Here is a 15,740-nt window from a genome sequence, read left to right as displayed (position 1 = left end):
AATGAAAATTTGTAAGTAAAGTAATAGTAACAGCAGAGTTAGGCAGAGGTCTTTAAGGCTTATGTTGGACACCATCCTCTAAAATGAAAAAGCCAACAGAACGCATACTGAATTCAACAGGCTTACCCCATGACTGACCATAAATAAACAGACATTTTATTCATATTACAAATTAGGATCTCATAAGTGACTAATTCCATGTTAAAAAAAAGTGTTCAAGAGAATAAAAATATGATGCATGGCTTGTCTGGTTCCTAGAGAACAAGAAAATAATAGGAGTTCATGGAAAAAGCTCATTTATGAGGAAATCCTACAACCTCCATTTCATACCCCCCTAAGAAGCAAAAAAGAAAAAAAATCCCAAATAAACTCAGGTAGGAAAAAAACCAAAAAACCCTGCTCTGGTTTAAGTAGTTCTTAAACCACCAAGAGTCCTCTTTTAAGTTTTTCATATGAGACTTGATTCTTTTCTTAGTATAAAAAGAAGACATGAAGAGAGAGATAGAAAAAAGAGAGTATCCCAAGAAACCTGTAGCTACATACCTAGATCATCATTCCAGACAGCAGAGGACAATAGTCCACTGTGTTATCCTCACCCCATCCCATATAAATGGTCCATCCCAATTCAAATCAACTAAAGTAGATGGCTTGAAGAATACACTATGTCCATACATTGACAGTTTTAAAGTAGTTACTTCACAAGGGAACAATGCTCCTCCCATGGACCACAGACAACTGAACACAAACCAAACACAAGGACAGAGAGCCTCGCTTCAAGTCATTGGGCAGAGGGTTCCAAAAGACCCCCAAAGCAATATAGACTATTGCCACTGCTCTTTGTTTCCTACCAGAATATAAAGGTAAGAGTCTATATTCGAAGACACCACACACTTTGGTTGTAGGACTTAGGATAAATCAAGCTGATATGGACCTGAAAATCTCCTCCCTGAGAACCAGCTCTCATAGGTATTATGCAAGCCGCCAAGGGATAAAAGTTATCAATAGTCCTACCCAGCTTGAGAACCACAACAAGATGGAACTGGAAAGATATTTCTCAAAGGTGCAATAGTAGTACTTGTATCTTGGGGGGCAAACAACATCTTTAGGATCAGACCAAACGTGTGCTCATTTGGAAAGAACCCATACCTGGCACTGTAATCCCAGCCTAGAAGGCCTTAGAGGAGAACCTACCTACCACCATATTCCTAAAATAACATAGTCTCCAACCACCTCTCACAGACCCGTCTTTATACTCATAGACAAGTGCCACCCTTACATCTCATCTAAGTTCCTTTTGGTAGCAGACGCAGACTAGTTTAGAGATCCTCAACTGGTTAAAATGCAGAGAAATAAGTGGCCGTGGGGTGCCCGGGCCCAACCAGGACATCTGTAACATGATCCCTATTCTAAGGTTTAAGGAACATTGTGGAAGAAGGGGCGGAAAGACTGAAAGAGCCTGAGAATGTCTGCTGTGTGGTGGTTTCTTCTGGCAAGGATAAAATATTGCTCTCATGAACTCTCCACACTATGGGGACCTGAACAGACCCATGAAGACCACACCAATCAACATGCCTGCATAGATGAAGGGAAATTTTTACAAACCTCCATCCCTAAATGAATAGCTATAGGTCATCAATGGCTGCTGAGAAAGGGAGGACCAGATTTTTTTTTCTTTTTATTTACAGGGATGTGATTTCCCAATCCTAAGGGGTCAGCCCTAAACCATTGAGGAAATGCTAATTGGACTCAGCATGTTGAAGTGTGTGTGTGTGTGTGGGGGGGGGTCATGAATTTGAGAGGACATGGTTGGGGAATATAGGAGGAGTTTGAGAAGAAAGAAGAGGGGTAGAAAGTCTGAAAATACAGTGTGCTCATATATAAAACTCTCAAATTAAAAAAAAAAGGAAACTTAAAAAAAAAAGAATATACTATATTCAAACACAGTCTTTCTAGAAACCAGGAAGTGAATACATGGAGTCTCTCAGAACACTGTGTGACTCCCTTTTTCATTTACGGGCAGGTCTTACTGTGTCCTTTCACAGCCTACTCAGTAATTCTCTTACTTATTAACATCATGGTTGATACAGAAATGTCTCCCCATGGACCAACCATGTGAAAAAGTCGAACCATGTTTTAAAAAACATTAGTCTTAGGGGTCACCCAAATGCCTGTGGGTCAAACAAATCCCCAGGCATTGTTTTGTTTTACACAGTCCGTTGACCTCTACTTTTGCCTACGTTAATCATTAAACCTTGAGAAAATATTCCAGAAGAAAATTTCCTGGTTTTCTGGTCTTTGTTTTGTTCTGTTTTGTTTTTTTAATTATGGAAAGGACCCGAACTATGCATCCTCTTTATAACATGGTCTTCCTTGAAGCTTCAGGCAGCTAGGAAATTTCTGTGATTACTGCAGTTCTTCTTCTCATTTTACACCTTTTTTTTTTTTGTTTGTTTGAACACATGAGTGTGAAGAGATATTGTTAAGCCAGACAGACTGAGCAAGCCAGGTCCCTCAAAATAATGTACAAATATGGGAACACATTCCAGAACGTTTAGCTACCATCACGGGGCCTGGTGTGTGAGGAGGACCAGCCAGGAATGTCAAGAGTCCTAGGAACTGTAGTCTCAGCCAACCCCCTCAGGAACTCTATGAGGAAAAAAATTTGTTCTTAAAGCAAATCTGTGCTGCAAAAGATTGTGTCACCCCTCGGCTTTGAACCCTAATGGATTCCCAGCACTGTTAAAATACAATCCAAAGCTGTAGAAGATGGGTTCCCAGCTGTCTGGCCAGCCTCCTGTTCTCCCTCCCCCTCTCTCTAAACACCTCTGCATTCTTTGCTACTTCTGAGACTTGCCAAGTATATTCTTCACGGAGACCTTCCCACTTCAAAACACACCTCTGGCACATTTGGATGTTTCATCTTGTTCTTTCATGGTATTTTACATTTGTCTACCTGTTGTTTTCTTTTCTGGTTCCTTTCTTGAATTCAGGAAGTAAGGGGAATATTTTTTTTCTTATTTTTAAGTGATGTAATCTCCAGATTCTGGGATATAGAAGGCACATGATACCTATTTCTTAAGTCAATGACTGAATAGCAAGCTGCCTAAATAATCTAATTGATTGTTAATAATAATAAAGAGCATCTGTTTTCGTTCACTGTTACATTCCTGTTGTCTGGCAAAATGTGTTGGCTAGGTCAACCTAGCTAGACAGGAATCCACACAAGCTATGATCATTTTGGGAAAGAGAAAACCTCAACTGAGAAAAAGTTTCCCCACCAGACTGGCCTGAGGCAAACCTGTGATGAATTTTAATCTTTGAGGGATGTGGAAGGACCCAGATCACTGTCAGGGGTGCCACCTCTGGACTGGTGGTCTAAGATGCCATGAATAAAAGCAGTCAGAGCAAACCCGTAAGGTAAGAATAAACAAGCAAACAGTGATCCTGGCTTCTACTCCAGTTCCTGTTTCTGGGTTCCTGCCCCAAGTTATTGCTCTAGTTTTCTTCAGCGACTGACTTACAAATTGTAAGGTGGGATGCATCTTTTCCTCCTGCAAGTAACTTTTGGTCATGTTTTTGTTTTTTGTTTTTGTTTTTTTAATTACAGCAATAGAAACCCTAACTAAGACACATAGTGTCTGAAGATTATAGTGTGATACCGCATTGTAAATAAAAAGAAAATGAAGCCGTATTGTTCTAGTTGGTCATACAATATACCAATTTTAGACAGCATACAAAGCACAATTATTCAAGTAACCACTGGGAAGTATCAAGGTGCTGAGTTACAAAGTATATGAGGAAATTGGCATTTTAAGCTGGGGCTTTCCAGATAAGAAAGTCACAAGCCATGCCAGGACCTGGGGTAAGAGCATTCCAGACAGCTAGAGGTAACAACACAAAGGCTCCAAGGGGAACCCAAGCCTGGCATGCTGGCAAATAAATGACCATCAGGTGGATGTAACATAAAGAATCATGAAGAACACTGGGACTGGAGGAACGGTACAGCGGTTAAAACTCTTGCCAAGGACCTAAGTTAGGTTCCCAGAACCTACATCAGGTAGCGCCCAAGCACCTATAACTCCAGTTCCAGAGGTACCTAAGGACTCTAGCTTCCAAAGGTACCTGTACTCAGATGTATATGTCCCCACACAGGCATACATACATACATATACATAATTAAAAAGAAAATAAATCTTTTTAAAAGGAACTAGGATGTGTATTGTGTGAGATGAGTTCAGAAAGAAAGCTCGGGCTGAAGAAATGGCTCAGAGGTTAAGAGCACTGTCTGCTCTTCCAGAGGTCCTGAGTTCAATTCCAAGCAACCACATGGTGGCTCACAACCATCTGTAATGAGAGATTTGATGCCCTCTTCTGGCATACGGCAAACTTGCAGAAAGAACACTGTTTACATAATAAATAATCTTTAAAAAAAAAAAAAAGAAAGAAAAAAAGAAAGCTTTTCAGCTCGATCCTGTAGAGAGCTGTGACTCAAGGAAATGACAGTGGAGTTCGCTTATCAGTTAGTGAAGAGGGCTACAGAGATGTCTCAGTAATTAAGAATGTGTGGGAGCCCGTTTTTCATGTTCCTCCTGGCTTTACCCAGCAGGTCCGAATAGAGGATGATCAGGACCACGGGCCTGAGTGCAGGTGTCTGAGATGGTCTGCACTTGGCTATGCTGGGGGAGGAGGTCTTTTGCTCCACCCCTTGGCGTCTCTATAAATACCCTGAGGCAAAGACAGTCAGGGCACATTGGAATAGGTTCCAGGCCCTCTCGAGGCTATCCTTTATTTTCTGTTTATCCCCACAATCAAAATCTTGCTATCTAATATTTCCTGCTGCTCACACTCAAGAAAACTCAGGAACTGTGGGGTTGGTGGGTAAACGCCCTGCAAGAATGCTTGCTGGAAAATCGTGAGGACCCAAGATCAGATCCCAACAACCAAGTAACAAGCTGGTCATCCCAGCACACACCTTTAACCCCAGGGCAGAGGAGGGTGGAAACGTGAGAATGGAGCTTGCTGGGTTCCTATCTAGCTAAGAAAATAAGAGTCCTGAGATTAGGAAAAGACCCTGGCTCAAAAGGAATTAGGCAGAGGTTAGAAATGGACACCAGATGCCCTCTTCTGGCCTGTGAGCATACACAGATGTGTAAACTCATGTACACAAATATGCATATGTAATCACAGACAATACATACAAATAAAATAATTAAATTTAAAATTAAAAATCTTTAAAAGAAAAAGCTAGCAGAAGTTTAATGCAATGGAGTGATGTAATTCAGTGCTCTACACAGGAAAAGATGGTAGCTCGTCAAGACTGATGAGTGTGTGTGTGTGTGTGTGTGTGTGTGTGTGTGTGTGTGTGTGTGTGTGCACACACACTTAACATCGATTTTTAAATTAACATAAATAAAAGGGACAGATATACTTTGAAAATCCCATGAGGTGACCCGATAGAGATGCCAAACAGGCTGTTCAAAATAAGAATATAAGATTTAGGGAGTGTTGGAGCCCACCGGGTTTCCTAGTGGCTGTACCCAGCAGGACTGCATGAGAGGTGATTGGACCACGGGCCTGGGTACCAGGTGACTGTAACTAGCAAGGGGGAGGTTTTTTGCACCACCCTTTGGCATTTTTTTTTAATGTTTTTGTTTTCATTTGTTTGTTTGTTTGGTTGGTTTTTTTGAGACAGAGTTTCTCTGTGTAGCTTTGGAGCCTTTCCTGGAATGCACTTTGTAGCCCACCCAGGCTGGCCTCGAACTCACAGAGATCCACCTGCCTCTGCCTCCCGAGTGCTAGGATTAAAGGTGTGTGCTACCACTGCCCGGCTTGGCATTGTTATAAATAGCCTTTTGGAATAAAGCTCTGGGCCCATTGGATAAGGATCCAGGCCCACCTGAGTCTATCCTGTGTTTTCTCTCTGTTTTTCTCCTCTCTATTTCTAACTTGAGTCTCTTATCCCTCATTCAAGAGCGCATGGGGTAAATCAGTGTGGGGGCTGATCCCCTACACGGGAGAACTTCATGACTAAAGATATCCAAGTGACATGGATGATATTTAGAAGTAAGGGACCAGGCAAGTAAGGTGTTACCTACATCTAAGGAGCAGATGCTAACAGAACTCTGGCCCATTCCCTGTTACAAAACAGTATTCAGAATAACGAAAAGGAGAAATGAACACATAGGACTCAAAAACAGTTAACAAGGAGTTAAAAGGAAAATCAGCAATCTAGTGTCCAGGAAGCAAGCGAGGGGGAAAAAAAAGTGTCTTAAGGAGAGAGATGGGGAACTGCCAAGGGCTGTAAAGAGAGAAGTCTAGTAAGATGAGAACACCCCTTCCCACTGGTCCGAGCAGGATGGAGATCACTCCTGAGCAAACCAGTTTTAGTTACACAACTGGAACCGAGCCCCAGTGAAGAAGACTGAAGAAAGGATGGGAAGCATTCAAATCAAATTATGACTTAAATGATCATTTCAAATTTTACCACAATAGGAAGCACCCAATATGTGAACATTCCTGAGTCCTCTGGAAATGTCAGAGGGATGTGAAAATCCATTCCCGCATAAAAGAAATGTGTTTCTTGACATGTGTACAAGTAATATTATGTCACATGGATTTAAACTCTTCAATGGCTCCGTAAAAGCCTGTGGGAAATCTTAAATGCAGTAAATGCTTAGTACAATGTAATAGAAAATAGAAATACAGGGCTCCTTGGATAATAACTCCCAATATAGGCACTCAAATAAATCTCTCTCCAATGCCACAGTAGCTAGAATTCATATGGAAAAAACAGACTCCATCACTCCATGGGGCCAAAGAAAGAGGTAGAAACCCAGGATCGCATATTCTGCTGCATGAACTAGTGTGTGCAGATACTAACATGTTCCATGAACATCCATTCTAGGATGAGGGCTTTTGCTCCTGGTTTCCACTTGCCTTTTCCCTCGGTATAAAGACTAAATAGTCATGTCAGGATTTTCTTTGGGTGGCAAGACTAGAAAAACAGGACAACTGAAGTGTCTACTAAAGTTGGAAACTGATGGGGACAGTGAGAGGAAAATGCCAGGTCCTTGTTAACGGCCCTAGGGGCTGAAGTTCCAGCTCTATTATGTGTCTGCAGAGGTATACCAGCCAGATACAAGCAATATGACGAATGCGATTCACCTTGAGCATCTCCTTAGCTTTAATATTACACTTTTCAACATCGATTCTTCTGTATCCTGCCTTTTTTCCCTCTTCATGTCACTTTCTCCCGATCATTAAATCTCTTTGTATGCTATCTAATAGCTTAATATCTCTCAGAACCCCAAACTCAATGCTATCAAATTAAAATAGTTTATTCATTCAAATAACTAAGATCTGTTATATTTGCTTTGTTTTAAATTCATATACTTACATTTTGTAATAGTTATGGGTTTAGAAAGAAACTAGGCAGAAAATAAGGACTTCTCACGTACTCCAACCTTCCCCCCAAGCCCCACCACAATCTCCCAAATTGTCAACATCTTGCATTAGTGTAGAATATATACATGTTAATGTTGGTGAGCCACTGCTGATATGTTACCATTAAATAAAGTCTGTAGGGCCATCTCTTTGAGTGTGGGCAATCTACCAAGGGCCATACCCGTGAGAAAAAAATGACTCTCCCTTCTCCACCAGCTACTGACTGCCATAGCTCCTCTTCTGGGAATGGAGCCTCGGGAGCTCCTTCCCCTACTCATGCTGAAATGTTTGTTTTCTTGATGCTGTACAGGTCCTGCACAGGGAACCACAGCGCCTGTGACTGTATGAAAGCAACAGTCTTTTCGTGTCCGGAAGATACTGTTTTGTGCAACCGGCTCTGACTTCCGTCTTAGACTCTTTCCACTCCGTTTTCTGTGATGTTTCCTAAGCCTCGATCAGGAAGAGGTATGTATGGTGGTATTCTAATTGTACTGAAATGTGATTTTGATTGTATGTTAATAAATAAAGTTGCCCGGGGGTCAGAGCTATTAGAGCCATAGACAGAGTGTGGCGGTGGTGGCACACGCCTTTAATCCCATAGATCTCTGTGTGTTCAGGGATAGAGACAGCATTGGAGACATATGCCTTTAAGACCTGGGGGGCTGTACATACAGACAGTGACGAGGCGGTCACGTGTTTGGGTTTACAACCAATGAGAAGGCAGAACAAAAGACTATGAAAAGTCGGACAGACAGGAAATAGCTTTTTCGGGAAGCTAGGAGCTCGCAGGAGGAAGGGTGAGATTTTAGCTCTGAGCTCTGACCTCTCGGCTTTCTCTTTTACATTGGTTCTGTGTTTCTTATTTAATAAGACGGTTGGTTACATCTACAGGTATGTGGAGTGGTCCCATCAGGGCTGAGCACACTACAATCTCTTATTCTCTGTACTTTTATCAGTTGTTTAATCTCTGTATTAACCAAGAAAATCCACTGCAAAAAGAAGCTTTTCTGATGAGGCATGAGAGTTGCACTAATTTCTGGGAATATGGACAGATAGGTATTTAGAAGGCAGTTTGGTGCTATGTACACTTAATAAACGATTATTAGTAGTTTATCCCCTAGGGCTTAAGACTTCCCCAGGCACAGGTTCATGGCCCAGTTAATTGGTATAAGACATGTGTTCCTTCCTGTGGGGAAAGCCTCAAACCCAATCAGAATACTGTATAATGCTTTCATATCATTCATCCCACTGTTGGCCAGTGGGCATATCTTGCCACACTAGTCATTCTTGTAGACTATAGGATTGACAATTAAGTAAATCTGTTGGTTTTTCTTCCCCAGAAGCTTGCATAGCATCTTCCATCACTATAAAAGCTGGCTTCCAGACCAAGCTGGGCATGATTTCCCTATGCTCTGTGACCAAAGTGTGTGGCATCTTCAGTAACCAGGACTTACCATTAAGTTTTGGTGGGCAACCAAGAGCAATAGCAATAGCCTGCATAGTCTTGGGGTGGTCTCTGAGACCCCTAATCAGCAAATTGAAGCAAGTTCCCTAATACTTTGGATTTATCTTTTTAATTACCAGGAAACACAAGTTCTGTATTATATGGTAACAGATGCCTATGTTTGTAAGTAGCCTTCAAAAAATGTTACACAGTAGCTAGTTTATATGCCTGCAGGCAATGAATAAGCGTTTTTATTGCTTTATATCTTTTTTTTTTTTTGGTTTTTTTTTTGAGACAGGGTTTCTCTGTGTAGCTTTGCGCCTTTCCTGGAGCTCACTTGGTAGCCCAGGCTGGCCTCGAACTCACAGAGATCCGCCTGGCTCTGCCTCCAAAGTGCTGGGATTAAAGGCGTGCGCCACCACGCCCGGCTGCTTTATATCTTTGACAGAATCTGATGTTGCCATTGCTCTGGATTTTAGCCATTCTGATAGATATACAGTGAAATCTCATTATTGACTTAATTTGCAATTCTCTAAGGACATATGATATTGAGCACATTTCCACATACTTATTTGCTATCTGTATATCTTCTTTTGTGAGTTCTTCGGGTATTTTGTCCCATTTTTAACCTTACACATGAAAACTAACTGTTAGGAATTTGTTCCTCGTCATAGTCTCTTTGGGAGTGTGTTGAAGAAGAGAACCCAAGTGGAAGAGGAACTTCTCAGTGCACTCAACAATGTCCTCCCTGATGGTGCTCAGAAAGGCGCTAATGAGGAAGTAGCTTTCCTTGGGGATTTTACTCTCATCATGAACGACTTTATTATAAATGCTTTGCCTTGGGTATTACTCAAGGGACACAGGATACCTGATGCAGACATTGGGAAGATGGCTTTGACAAGCAGCCACTGAACTCTTCCTAGAACTCAGACCTCAGACTAGCAGAAAACAGAGGCTGGGGCATGAAACTGACTGGCAATGCTACTCCTTATAGTCAGAAAGCATTTGAGGTACACCATAATGGCTCAAGGAAAGGGATGTCTTGTGTAGGACAGTCTACTGGGCCTCAGTCTCTCACGGAGGCCATGAGTGAGTTGATGTTTGATAATCTTGGTCCAGCTCTTCCCCATGTTGATTGGGCATGTGAGTTGAACACCCAAGCCGGTCACAGTCTCACAGGATGGTGCCTGAGGCCAATTTGGGACTGGGATTCTAAGTGAGACTCTGTATTCATTGACCTGGTTACTATCCTCTGGGTTACAACAAACCTGGAGCCTGATTTACTACAGCAACTCACCTGGAAGAAATATGACAATAAACGATGATGATTATGATGATGATCATGATGATGATGATTGTGATGATGATGATGATGGTTTTGGTTTTTTGTTTTGTTTTGTTTTTGAGTATCTCTGTCTTGTTTGGTTTTTTGTCAGCTTGACAGCCTAGAGCTACCTGTCAATAAGAACCTCAATTGAGGAAAAAAAATGCTTTCATCTGATTGTCTATAGAGAAATCTGTGAGGCAGATTCTTGACTGTTAGTTGATAGAGGAGAGTACAGCCCAATGGGACCTTGCCAACCCTGGGCAGAATAAGAAATGGAGCTGAGCAGGCCAGGAGGAACAAGCCAGTAAAGCAGTGTTTCTCCATGGCCTCTGCTTCAGCTCCTAACTCCAAGCCCTGCCCTGACTTCCCTTCATGACAAACTACAACAGCAAGCTGAAATAAGCTCTTTCCTCCCCAAGTTGGTTTTGGTCATGGTGTTCATCACAGTAATAAAAAAATTAACTAAGACATTTTCATTCTATAGACCACGATGACCAAAATCTCACTATGTACCCCAGGCTAGCCTGGAACTTGGAGCAATCCTCCTGCCCCACCTTTCCAAGTGCTGTGATTACAAGTGTGAGCTACCAAGCCTGGATCCAGACAATTATTATTTTTTTTTTTAGAGGAAATGAAAGATTGAGGAGTACACATGATGGTCTGGGACAAAGTTCTCCAGGGCTTCAAATGTGATGTTTGAGTTTTCACTCTTCGTCAGTGATACAAGTTTACTTCGCCTTGGTTAATAGAATTTCATTGGTTAATAGAATTTTAGTAGTATCTTTGGAAGCCAGTGTGTTCATTGATGGCTCCAGGCTTTAGGAAGAAGTAGGGTGTCAGAAAATGTCTTTCCCTACATTTACTGGCCCCCCAGGTACTCTGTTTAAAGTTCAAAGTGACATATTTGGGAGATATCTTTTTCTAACCCCCCCCAACATAGGCTTTTATAAATATTAGTGTTTTCTTCCATGTTGTGGTTTGTCTTTTCATTTTTTGTTATCGATTTCTTATGAGACAAGTATCATATCATGTGAAACAGGACTCAGAAGTCATTATGACTTAGAGACTTGTTTTCCTTATCTACACACTTTGCTATTGCTACTAAGGAAAAATCTAAACAAACCCTCTAGTGTTGCTTGCTAGAGGTTGGCTTAGAAATCACTGCCTTCGGCGGTCCCACAGCAGGGCAGTCAACACAGCGTTACTCTCTTCCTAGCCTATATTTAACCTCTTGGTCACGTGGCTTTCAATAACTGTTGCCTGTGCTGCTTCTCAGGAATTTGAAGATCATTTCTCTGGAAGCACTGACTCTCCTCTTGAGCCTGGAGGTGGCCAACAGATTCATTGCAATGAGATTATAAATACTGGTCTTCGAATGACTAGGGTGCCTGTCTCCTTTGGTGGCCTCGGTCTTTGGTTATGAGAGTCTGTCCACTGTCATTACCAGGAATATTACATTGTAAAAGGAGTGGAAAGAGATAGCACCTGAATTCTTGGAAGAATCCTGCCTATTCCAAAGAAAAGATATGCTTATCCTTCCCTTCTCTTATCCTGTGTGTCTTCCAGTATGCCTATCTTGATGGTATCACCCTAGAGTTAAGAGGCTCCTCTGGGGTCAGATACCTATTTCAGCATCATGTGGCCACTGAATAAAGGTCTTTCTTCTCCCATCGTTCTTGAGTCATTGGCTTTATCAAGTAACAGCAGAATTGCTCCCTTTTCTTGGTTACATTATCTCTAGCATAACCTGCCTCATGCCCACGGCTAGTAACCTACTGTATTTTATCGAATTCTACAGAAACTTCATGATTTCAGTCTGCCAAGACTTTCAAACTACAAGTTAGCCTGCCACAGTTTAATCATCATTATCAAGAAGACATAAGATTCCTGCCTCACATACATGCATGCATAAACCACAGCATGGCACACAGGATGACATACATGCATGCATAAACCACAGCATGGCACACAGGATGAGCTTCATAGTAGCATGGACTTCCCCTCTTATCCATGTCTCCTAGCAGAGATACCCACAAATCCAGGTGGAGGTTCAGCATGAAGTAAATCTGAGCCACAATTTCGGACACTAGATTGGTAAAATTGCAATCTTCTAAAGAAACCACTTTCCTTCTGCCTTATATAAGGGAGACACTATCTATCTTCAAATACTGTTGGCCACACAAACGTTTGTGAAAAGATGGAGACAGCTGATGATGCCTGTATTTAAAAGATGTGCAGAAATATGAGGAAATCATCAAGAATCTTCTTGCAATATCACCTCTTTAGTTCCAAGAGAACTGCCAGAATAAGGATTCTGTTGTCTAATGATAGTTTAAAAAATTCTCTAGCAGTTTTCTATAATATACGCAAAATATAGACTCCTTAGTGGATCATGGAGACTCTGAAGGAATCCATCTCCCACTTACCTCTTCTAATCTCAATCCCTAAAATGCCCTGACATGTGCTGTCCATGCCAGCTAACACTGACTTCTTTGCCTTTTTCCTTCTTCAATTAGTTCTCTCTTTCTAGTCATCCCCTTCTGCCCATCTCAGATGCCTTTCCTCCATTAATACTTTCATTGATACAATCAGATTTCTTTGCGTATTCAACCAAATTATATTGATCACATGAGACAATTGGCAAAGGAGTCTTTTCCTTCTCCTGAATTCTGGTCACACGTGTGCCTCTGTGGTTGTCAGCTTTCTATCATGGGGGAAAAAATTTCTAAGGTAACTTAAAAGAAGAAAAAAAACCATATTGGCTCAGAGCTGCAGAGGCCAGAGCCCATGGCTGGCTGGCTCAGCTGCCTTTGGGCCTTCTGAGTCAAAACATCAGGGGCTAACGGAGAGCTGCTGACTGCCTGGCAGCCACGAAGAAAGAAGAAAGACAAGGCAGGCAAGGATCTCAATATCCCTTTCAAAGGCACACAACCAAGGGCACAATTTTCCTCTGCAAACCCCCAGCTTCTGTCACCTGCCCCACCTCTAGTAGCACTAGAGGCTAGCACCCAAGCCCTCAACATTTGGGGAACACCTGAGATCCAAACTAGAAGCCGCCATAATTCAGTCTAAGCAGCTCATGGCTGGCTTGTATTTCTGCCTTCTAAAATGCTGCCAAACAGTTTATATTTCTCCAACTTTGTATCTCTCATTCCGAAATTTGTCTGGTAAATATTGATTGAATGAAAAAAGAATGCATGTATATGTGTGTATATATGGATGGATAGATAGATAGATAGATAGATAGATATAGATATATAAATTTTGTTAAGGAATCTAAAGGTAAAGGTATAACCTTGAAAAATAATCATCCCTTTGTTCATCATTACCATTACCAGAGATTTTTTTTTTTTTGTTTAGACTTTTGAGCACTATAGCTCAAAACTTGTGTTTTCTTTTCTTAAACCTGCCATAATGGCTGCAGCCTAATGTGAAAGTAGGGGAGGAAAGCAAAGGCCATATTCTGGCTTGTCAACATCCCTCTCTGTTATCCCTTTCATCTCCACGAAAATCCTCCTGCAGCTTTCCTAGCCAGTTAACATCCTTTGAATGCTTTCCTGTCAGCATTGATCGTCATGAAGTTACCTTGCACAACCGGGCCCTCCCAAGAGGAGAACAGGTTCCAATTAAGCTGACAGACAGCGAGGTGAAGACAGTGTCCACCGAGATCAGAGTAGCACAATGTTTTCAAGACTGAAAGGACCACAACCCCCCCCCCCATCCACCCACTCCTGGAAACTGTGACATGTAAGACAGCTTGGCTTACGGGGAACATAGTTTGGCTCCGACACTGAGGCTGTGAGGTGAAGGGTAAAGCCAGGGAGACACTGAGCTAAAAGGACAAATAAAACCGACAGCTCTTGATGAAAGTGTGAGTTTTACCTTTTCAAGTCTAGGTTTGTAAATAAAATACTGATTCCTATCGGCTTAGAGCACTCCTTTGTTCGTCCAACAAATCATTTTTAAGTGCCTGAAAATCGGTGAATTGATAAAAAGCGATGTAATCTCAGCCTTGATATATTTCATATTCTAGGAAGCATAGAGGAAAAGCAAATAAGCCACCCAACTAATTGATACTGATTAGTTGCCATAAATGCTAATGAATACTGATTAGTTACCATAAGTACCACAAAGAAGAAACATGAAGCATCAGGAAAAACATGGTTCTAAGAATCTGTTGTTGCTTGGGCTAGACTTCCTATAATGAGAGAAATCATTTGAGCTAATACAAAACACACACAGGGGCCTGAGGAGATATCTCAGTCAGTCAAGTGCTTGCTACACAAATATGAGGACCTGAGTTCGGTTCCCAGAGCCCACATCAAAAGTCCACGCATGTGGTATGCAATCATAGAACTGTGAAAGCACAGACAAGCAAACCTCTGAGTCTCTCTGGCTAGCCACCCTAACCTTGATTGTTGAGCCTCAGGCCAATGACAGACCCTGTCTCAAAAAACAAGGTGGACAAATCCTTGGGTTGGGGATTTAGCTCAGTGGTAGAGCGCTTGCCTAGCAAGAGCAAGGCTCTGGGTTAGATCCTCAGCTCTGGAAAAGAAACAGACTAACAAACAAAAAAACCCAAGGTGGACAGACAAATCCTAAGAAATGATACCCAAGGTTGTATATCATCTGGTCTCTACATGCATGCACATCTCTACTCCCAAATTCATACACGTGCACACACACACACACACACACACACACACACACACACACACTTACTTTAAGGAACTAGCCATATAGAGTGTCAAGGAAAAAATTAAGCAGGGAAAATGAGGATATTTCAGCCCACCTACAAAATGAGTATTCTTTTTTTTTTTTTTTTTTCTTTTTGGTTTTTTTTGAAACAGGGTTTCTCTGTGTAGCTTTGCGCCTTTCCTGGAACTCACTTGGTAGCCCAGGCTGGCCTCGAACTCACAGAGATCTGCCTGACTCTGCCTCCCGAGTGCTGGGATTAAAGGCATGTGCCACCACCACCCGGCCAAAATGAGTATTCTTATGGGAGTTTACATAAAAAACTATTTAGCACCGACTGACACATTGTAAAATTCTTAGCAAGTGGTTGTTGACCTCATGCATTCTGTAGCCTACAGAATTGTAGGATCACTAAACAATCTTTTTAACCCCAACAGACACCTATACCTTACACATATACAGTTACACAGTTTTAGTAGACAGAAGTGCATAAGGACTTTCACTAAAGAGAGAGAAAAATCTTATAAAATTCAGTCTTATTCTCTTTCTTCTTCTTGACTAATTTATCATTTGGATTTTTTGTAATATGGCAAAATGTTACTAATCTATGCTGACAATTAAGGATTTTACATTTGTTCTTGGGAGCAAATGAATAATGTAATCAAAATTCGAGGAGCCAGAATGTTTAACTAGGAACCTGTTGTTTCTGAGGGCTGTAACTACAACATTTGCATATAATTAATGTGTTGATTACAAATGGCTTGGATTTTCTCATTACAGCAGGGTCGGCCCTTCCTCTGAGGCATGACCTTGGTAAACTTGTGTTTCTTG

Source organism: Peromyscus maniculatus, chromosome 18 (assembly GCF_049852395.1).
Source record: "Peromyscus maniculatus bairdii isolate BWxNUB_F1_BW_parent chromosome 18, HU_Pman_BW_mat_3.1, whole genome shotgun sequence".
NCBI classification, from domain to species: Eukaryota; Metazoa; Chordata; class Mammalia; order Rodentia; family Cricetidae; genus Peromyscus; species Peromyscus maniculatus.
The sequence above is the reverse complement of the archived record's forward strand: the minus strand, read 5'-3'. Positions refer to the sequence as shown.